Raw genomic sequence first — 8,402 nt, 5'->3', positions numbered from 1 at the left:
AGAAAGAAAGAAAGAAAGAAGGAAGGAAGGAAGGAAGGAAAGAAAGAGAAAGAGAGAGAGAGAGGGAGAAAGAAAGAGAAAGAAGAAAAAAGAAAAGAGAAACAGAGAGAGAGAAGAAAAGACAGAAAAAATTAAAGAAAACACAGCAGTCACTGATTCATAGCAATTTTGAAATCTGGCTGGGAAGAAACTCTGAAGTCCCTCTACTGGTGAGCATGTAATATTCTTGACTAGGTCCAGATTCTGCCCCTTGGGAAGAGTTCCTTTGCCCATTGTTCTTAGTAGCTTGTGGCTCCAGGCTCTGGGAATATATTCCCTTCCCATCATACTTTTTGTCCACATCAAGAATGAGCATTTGAGAATATGTCTCCTTGGGAGTTGCGTAGTTCTCTCAGCCTGCTTCTTTTCCATATATGGCTGGTAGTACAAAGTCATTTCAAGCCCAAAGAGTCACAGACTTTTAATATGTAGATTTATGGTTTCTTTAACAAGACAACTCTCTTAAAAACATACGCTTTTTATATATTGGAGTCCAATCAGTTCCATGTTCCAAAAGCTACATCAGCAGCTCCTTTCTAGACATGCTTTTTAGATTTGCTTTATTTATTGCCTTCTAGTTCCCATGACTCTTCTTTCAACTTATTTGCTGGTCAATCGAATTTAGTAGGACTTCAGTGAGAAAGCCATACTTTTAGTCTCTTTTCCCTAAACCATTTTGTCTAATTGAAAGGATGTACTGCTACACGCCCTTAGTTGGACTTTGATTCTGAGACAAATACTTTCACAGAAGCTTTTCAGAGGTTTTAACCATGATGTCAAGACCATACTTTCATTCAATCTTTGCCACAAGTCTGAATTTAATCTTTGTTGCTCAAAGCTTTCTGTCTTATCGGTTAGTGGTTATGTTTAAGGGTAGCTGTGTTTTCCAACTCTTAAATCCACCAAATTTCTAGGCTATATTATTTTTTATTCCTACTACAAAATGGCCATTTATATATGTGAGTTTATGTCTTCCATGTAATACCCTGTGTATTGTAACAATGGCAGGCAACACATTCTGTTTTCCAGCTCTTTCCCTATAGTCACAAATTCATTAGGTGTGTTATTCTCTTATAATTTACAGCACACAACAGCTCAATAAGTATTTTGCTCCTGATAACATGGATCTTCCTCTCATCCTTCATTATCACCTACCATCAACTTTTAAATCATTGATACATATATTAATAACTTTTTGTTACAAAAGCATCCTGTTCCTCCTAGCAATTTCGATCAGTATACATAATTGGGGTTATGTTTCAACAACTCCAAGAATCTCATCAAATTAAAACACTGGGTTTACTTTTGCTCATGTTTATTTTGCTTGTCCAGCCAGATTGGCTTGCCCTCAAACTGAGACCTACCGAGGCTGACAACTGGAACATCGCAAACTGTCATGACAGTGAGAAAAAGAACAGAATGATCACTCACTGGCTTTCAAAAACTCCACAGGTAGCACGTATCACTTCCAGTCACACACCATTAGCCAAAGCAAGTTATGTGGCTACACCCAATTTCAAGGGGTAGGGAATTATAATCCTAACATGGACCTGGAAATATTTGGAAAGGAACTAGAAATATTTGGTGGACAACATTAATGACCATGACAGCCTCCAATATCTTCATTGTTTTACTTTTTATACTTAGGGTTACCATCTAACTGGAAAAGATTTTTGTATGGTGTGAGGAGATCCAATATAGATCATATCATTTGTTGAAAAGCTCATCCTCTTTCCACTGCTATGCAGTGCTACTTGTTATAAATCAGTGTTCATATACACATAATCCTCTTTCTGGGCTCTTGACTCTTTTCCTTTGGTCTACTTATCTACCCTTGCACAAACTGCATATTATCTTCTTTTTTTTTTTTTTTTTTTTCCTTTTTTCAACTTTCTTTTTTTTTTTTTTTTTTTTTTTTTTTTTTTTAAAGATTCAGGGGGTAGATGTGCAGGTTTGTTTCATGAGTATATTGCATGATCCTGAGGTTTAGGCTTCTAATAATCCCTTCACCTAAGTAGAGAACATATAATACCTGATAGGTAGTTTTTTGTTGTTGTTTGGTTGAGTGGTGTTGTTTTTGAGACAGGGTCTCACTGTTGCCTAGGCTGGAGTGGTGCAGTCGAATGTTCACATGATTATGGGTCACTGCAACCTCAAAATCCTGGGCTCAAGTGATCCTCTGACCTCAGCCTCCCAAGTAGTTGCGACTACAGACGCAAGCCGTCAAGCCCAGCCTAATAGGTAGTTTTTCAACTTTTTCATAAGAGATGGTGTCTTACTATGTTGCCCACACTGGACTTGACCTCCTGGGTTAAAGCAATCCTTCCGCATCAGCTTTCCAAGCAGCTGGGACTACAGGCATGTGCCATCACAGCTGGCTGGCACATTATCTTCACTGCTATTGAAAAGTCTGGATAACAGAGTGAATCTCCCTGCCTTGTTCTTAACTTTTCTCATTCTTTTTTCTTTTTTTCCAAGATGAAAGTCTTGCTCTGTCACCCAGGCTGGAGTGCAGTGGTGCAATCTCAGCTCACTGCAACCTCTGCCTCCTGGGTTCAAGCTATGCTGTTGCCTCAGCCTACTGAGTAGCTGGGATTATAGGCACCTGCCACCACACCCAGATAATTATTGTATTTTTAGTAGAGACAGGGTTTCACCATGTTGGCCAGGCTGGTGTTGAACTCCTGACCTCATGATCCTCATGCCTCGGCCTCCCAAAGTACTGGGATTACAAGTATGAGCCACCACACCCGTCTGATGTCTACATTTCTATATAAAATTTAGACTCATCCTTGAATTTTGTATGTTTGAATTTTTACTGCATTGGCACTGATTATAGATACATTTAAGGAAGACTATCTTTACAATAATGTCTACCAATTTTTAACATGTATATGTTTAATTAGGTTCTCTTTGATTCTTCTCATTGATCTTGTTTTATCTAAAGAAGACTTGCAAATCTTTTATTGCTCAGAAATTTGATACTTGTATGCTTTTATAGACAGTAACTTCTAAATTTTTTCATTTTTTGATAAATAGAAATTGATTTTTGACTTTATTCCCAGTAACCTATTGACATTAATTGGAATAGTACATCTGTAGATTTGAATTTTCTGTGTACACAATCATATCAGGTGTACACAATCATATCGCTGAAAAATGAGTTCTATTTCTTCCTTTTCAATCATTATGCTTTTTATTTCTTTGCTTGTCTTATTGAATTAAATAGGACATCTTAACTTGTTCCCAATCTCCAAGGTAAGCTTTCAACATTTCACCATTCAATTTATGACCTATAGCTAGTTTTTTGGTAGCTAATCTTTATCAAAGTAATTTAAAATATAGCAATAATTATTTTATATGTATCTCTTGTAAACAGCTTATGTTGGTTTTCTATTTAGCTTGGCAATCTTTGTCTTTTAACTAGGAAGTCAGATCATTTGAAATTTAATGTACTTACCATATGAACTTAAATACCACCCTCTTATTGTACTTTCATTTCTCTTCACTGGCTACATTTCTTTTTCACTTATTATTTCAGATTGCTTTTTATTATTGCATTTTCCACTCCCATATTAGTTTGGAAGTTTTACCCTCTTTATACTCTATCTGAAAGATTTTCAAAAAACCTACCCTAGAAATCAACTTTCCAAGGTGTAATGTTAATTAATGTTAATTACACCTTCTTTCAATTAACATGTATGAAGTATGTCCATATATCAAGTGAAGTAAAATGCAATGGGGCTAAGAAGGCAAGTAGCACAGTCCCTATTCTTGAAGAGCTTAAGTCTAAGTCAACCTCTTCATTTTTCTTTTGAAGGATCTCCAGGTCTCCCGACTTCATACCACTACTTTTTTTCTTTATGCAAATATCATATATTTATAAATAAACTATTTTATAAGCTTATTGTAAAGACTGCCAGCTATTATACTAGTCTTTTTCACATATTAATTTTTTGGTTTGGGTTCACCATTTCAGCTATTTTGGATCTTTACAAGTATCTTTTTGCACATTACAGCTATCCTCACCACAAGCTTCAAGTGGACTATTATCTCCATCACACAGAGGAGGAATCTGATTTCAGTGAGATTTTCCCAGGATCACAGAGCCATTAAGGGTTGGATCGGATCTGAACCCAGATCTGTCTGTAATGCTTATATTTCTTTCTACCTTATCACAGAATTTGTCAAAATGTAGGCTAAATAACTGTAATATGCATTAATACTTTGAGTGTATGATTGTCACTTGATTTTTTGAGGTATAATTACATACCACAAAACTTATTCTTTAAAGTGTATAATTGAGTGGTTTTTGGTACATTCACAACATTGTGCAAACACCATCACTATTGAATTCCAGAACATTTTCATCTCACCACAAAGAAACTCCATCCCTATTAGCAGTCATTCTCTATTTCCCTTCTCCCAGTCCCCTGGCAACCACAACTCTACTTTCTATCTGTATAAAGATGCCTATCCTGGATATGTCATATAAATGGCCTTTTTTGTAAACTTTGTATCTGGCTTCTTTCACTGAGCATAATGTTTTTTAAGGTCCATCCATGTTGTAACATGTGTCAGTACTTCATTCCTTTTATGGATGAATAATATTCCATTGTACAGATACATCATCCTTTGCTTATTCATTCATCTGTTGATAGACATTTTTCACCATTTTGAATAATGCTGTGTAAACATTTGTGTTAAAGTTTTTGTGTGAACTTATTTTTTCATTCTCCTGAGTAAATAGCCAAGAGTGGAACTGCTGAGTCATGTGGCAATTTTATGTTTAACTTTTTGAGGGAACATAGCATCCTTTCATACTTCCAATAGCAAGGTATGAGTTCCAATTTCTCCACATCCTCCTCAACACTTACTGTCCATGTTTTTCATTAAAGCCATCCTAGTGGGTGTGAAGTGGTATCACATGGTGGTTTTGATTTCCATTTCCATAATGATTAATGATGTTGAAATGTTTTTATGTGTTTATTTGCCTTTTATATATCTTCCTCAGATCAAAGTACTCAAGTCCTTGGCCTATTGTTTAAGTGGGTTGTCCTTTTGTTGTTGATAGTAGTTCTTTATTTTGGACATGAAGGCTTAGCAGATATATGATTTGAACATATTTTTCCCCATGCTGTGGGCTTTTTCATTTTCTTGATAGTGTCCTTTGAAGCATGAAAGTTTCAAATTTTGGTGAAGTCAAATTTTTCCTTTTGAAGGGTGGGGAATTGCTTGTGCTTTGTAGATTAGTGGTTCCCAATCTTTTTGGTGCCCGGGACTGGTTTTGTGGAAGACAGCTTTTCCACAGACTGGGGGGTGGGAGTGGGGGCATGGTTTCTGAATAATGGAAGCACATTACACTTATTGTGCACTTCATTTCTATTATTACATTCTAATATATCATGAAATAATTATCCAACTCACCATAATGTGGAATCTGTGGAAGCCCTGAGCTTATTTTCATACAACTACATAGTTCCATCTGCGGGTGATGGGAAATAGTGACAGATCATCAGGCATTAGATTCTCATAAGGGTCAGGTGCGGTGGCTCACGCCTGTAATCCCAGCTCTTTTGAGCGGCTGAGGTGGGCAGATTACCTGAGGTCGGGAGTTTGAGACCAGCCTGACCAACATGGAGAAACCCTATTTCCACTAAAAATACAAAATTAGCCAGCTGTGGTGATGCATGCTGCCTAGCTACTTGGGAGGCTGAGGCAGGAGAACTGCTTGAACCCGGGAGCTGGATGTTGCAGTGAGCCAAGATCATGCCACTGCACTCCACTCCAGCCTGGGCAACAAGAACAAAACTCCATCTCAAAAAAAAAAAAAAAAAAAAAAAAAAAAAAAAAAAAAAAAAAAAAAAAAAAAAAAAAAAAAAAAAAGATTCTCATAAGGAGCAGGCAGCCTAGATCCCTCACATGCTAGTTCACAATAGGGTTCACAAAACTATGAGAATCTACTGCCGCCACTGATCTGACAGGAGGCGGAGATGAGGCAGTAATGGGTGCCATGGAGAGTGGCAATAAATACAGATTAACCTTGTTCACAGCCACTTAACCTCCTGCTGTGCAAACTGGTTCCTAATAGGTCATGGACTGGTATGGGTCCGCGGCCCAGGGGTTGGGGACTTCCTGCTTTTCAGATGTTATATCTAGGAAATGATTGCCTAATCCAAGGCAACAAAGACTTAAAACTATGCCCTAAGTATAATACTAACTTTCACCATCTTCTGAGACAATGCAATAACTTTGAAACATTTCAATTCCCTTTATCCTTGTCTGTTAACCATCAACATACACACACACTGAAATCCTATATAATGCAGTATCATAATCATTTTATGCAGAAAGTGTTCATTTAGCTATATTATACATATATTCACCACAATTCCTGTTTTCTTGTCAACATTTAATATTCCACCAGAGCTTATTTTCCTTCTGCCCAAAAACTCTTTTTGGATTTTCCTTCCTTACTGTGGTTATGCTGCTGTTAAATTCACTCCATTTTTAATGTCTTTATTTCGTTCTCATTTTTGAAGAGTATTTGTTGTGAAGAGGATCTTGGTTATTTTCTTTCCACATTTTGAGAATATTTTTCTATTGCTCTCATTTCCAATGGTACTATTAAGAAGACAGAAACCTTTTGAGGTAATCCATCCTTTTTCCACTGAGCAGTTTTTAAGATACTTATTTATTGCAGTTTCACTATTATTTCTCTAGGTTTAGATTCTTCTCCATTTATCCTATTTGTGATCTTTTGAACTTCCTGAATTTATGGTTCAATGTCATTCAACACTTCTGAAAAATTATCAGCTATTATCTCTTCCAATATTGTCTCTGCCATATTCTCTCTCCTCTCCCTTCCTGGGGCTTCAATTACAAGTATATTTGGTGTTTTCACAATGTGCTCTATGTATTTTACCTCTTTCCCCTTTTCCATCTTTTAGTCTCTGTGGTCTATTCTGTATGTGTCCTTCTAATTATAACACAGTTCACTAAGTCTTTATTTAGCTGTATCTCATCTGATAAACAGCACCATTTAGGTTTTTGGTTATTTTTTCAGGACTACAATCTCTAAATTTTTTTCAAATAAAAAATTACATGAGTCAAGTAATTTTAATAATTGCAGTCTCTGTGATCTGTTTCTATTATTTTTCTGTTGATTCTGGCTTTTGTGTATTATCCCATCACATTCATTTACTTTACCTGAAACAGTTACAGAAATAGTTTGAGAATTAGAATGATGTCATCATTCTCCAGAGGGGATGTCTCTCCAGGCACTGGAAAATATTAGCAGTCTGTGACCAAGATTTGAGTTTGTTCTAGAGCTGGAGTACAATTAATACCTCTATTTCACCCATCTTGTTGAAGTGTCCTCCAGCCTACTTGAGGTTAAATGAAGCCAATCTTTTAGTAGATTTCTACTAGACTGACATAGGCATGCTTTAAACTATTTTTCTATGGTCTGATACTTGAAGGACGGCAAGACCTTACATAAAATTATTGGCTTACACTTTCTTTCCTTGAGGTTTTCCTGAAAATTCTGTTCAATTTTGCCTTGCTTTGCACTTGCTTGTGAAAAGTCTAACACCCAGTCAACTAATTCTCTCTATAAACCTTGGGAAGTTGTCTTCATAGTCAAATAGTTTTTCTATGCTATGACTTGAAGTTTACTATTGATGACTAATTTTCCTAGTACTCTGTGGGCTCTTTCAATAGGAACTCAGGTCTTTTTATTTGAGGAAAGCTTTCTTAGATTATCGCTCTTTCAAAAAAAAAAAAAACTTCCCATTTTTGAATAAATTTTAGATATACAGAACAGTCACATGAATAGACAAGAGTGTCTGTACATCCTTGACTATGCTTCCCCTAACAATTCACATAACCATAGCACAATCATCAAAATCAGAAATTAACATTAAATATCATTAACTAAATAACAGACCTTATTTGGATTTTGTGTTTTCTCACTATTATCTATTTTTGGTGTCAGGACTTTGCCCAGTATTTCACATTGCATTTAGTTATTTCTCCTTAGTCCCCTACAGTCTGTAACAATTCTTTGATTTTTCCTCTTCTTTCATTTTGACACTTTCAAAGAGTACTCGTAAGTTATTTTGTAGAAGGTCCTTAAGTTGACTTTGTCTTATGTTTTTACATGATTAGAATGAAGTTACGTAACATTTGCAGTTATATTGCAGTAATGATCCTATATAACTTCTCAGTGAATCATATTTAGGGGTTTATTAAGTCTTTACTGGTAATAATGAACTTTAATCACTTGGTTAAAGTATCTATCATGCTTCTGTAAAACTACAATCTTTCCCTTTGTAATTCATACATACCTTGAGGGACATACC

This window comes from Cebus imitator, unplaced genomic scaffold, assembly GCF_001604975.1.
Source record: "Cebus imitator isolate Cc_AM_T3 unplaced genomic scaffold, Cebus_imitator-1.0 Scaffold110, whole genome shotgun sequence".
In the NCBI taxonomy this organism is placed as follows: Eukaryota; Metazoa; Chordata; class Mammalia; order Primates; family Cebidae; genus Cebus; species Cebus imitator.
The sequence above is the reverse complement of the archived record's forward strand: the minus strand, read 5'-3'. Positions refer to the sequence as shown.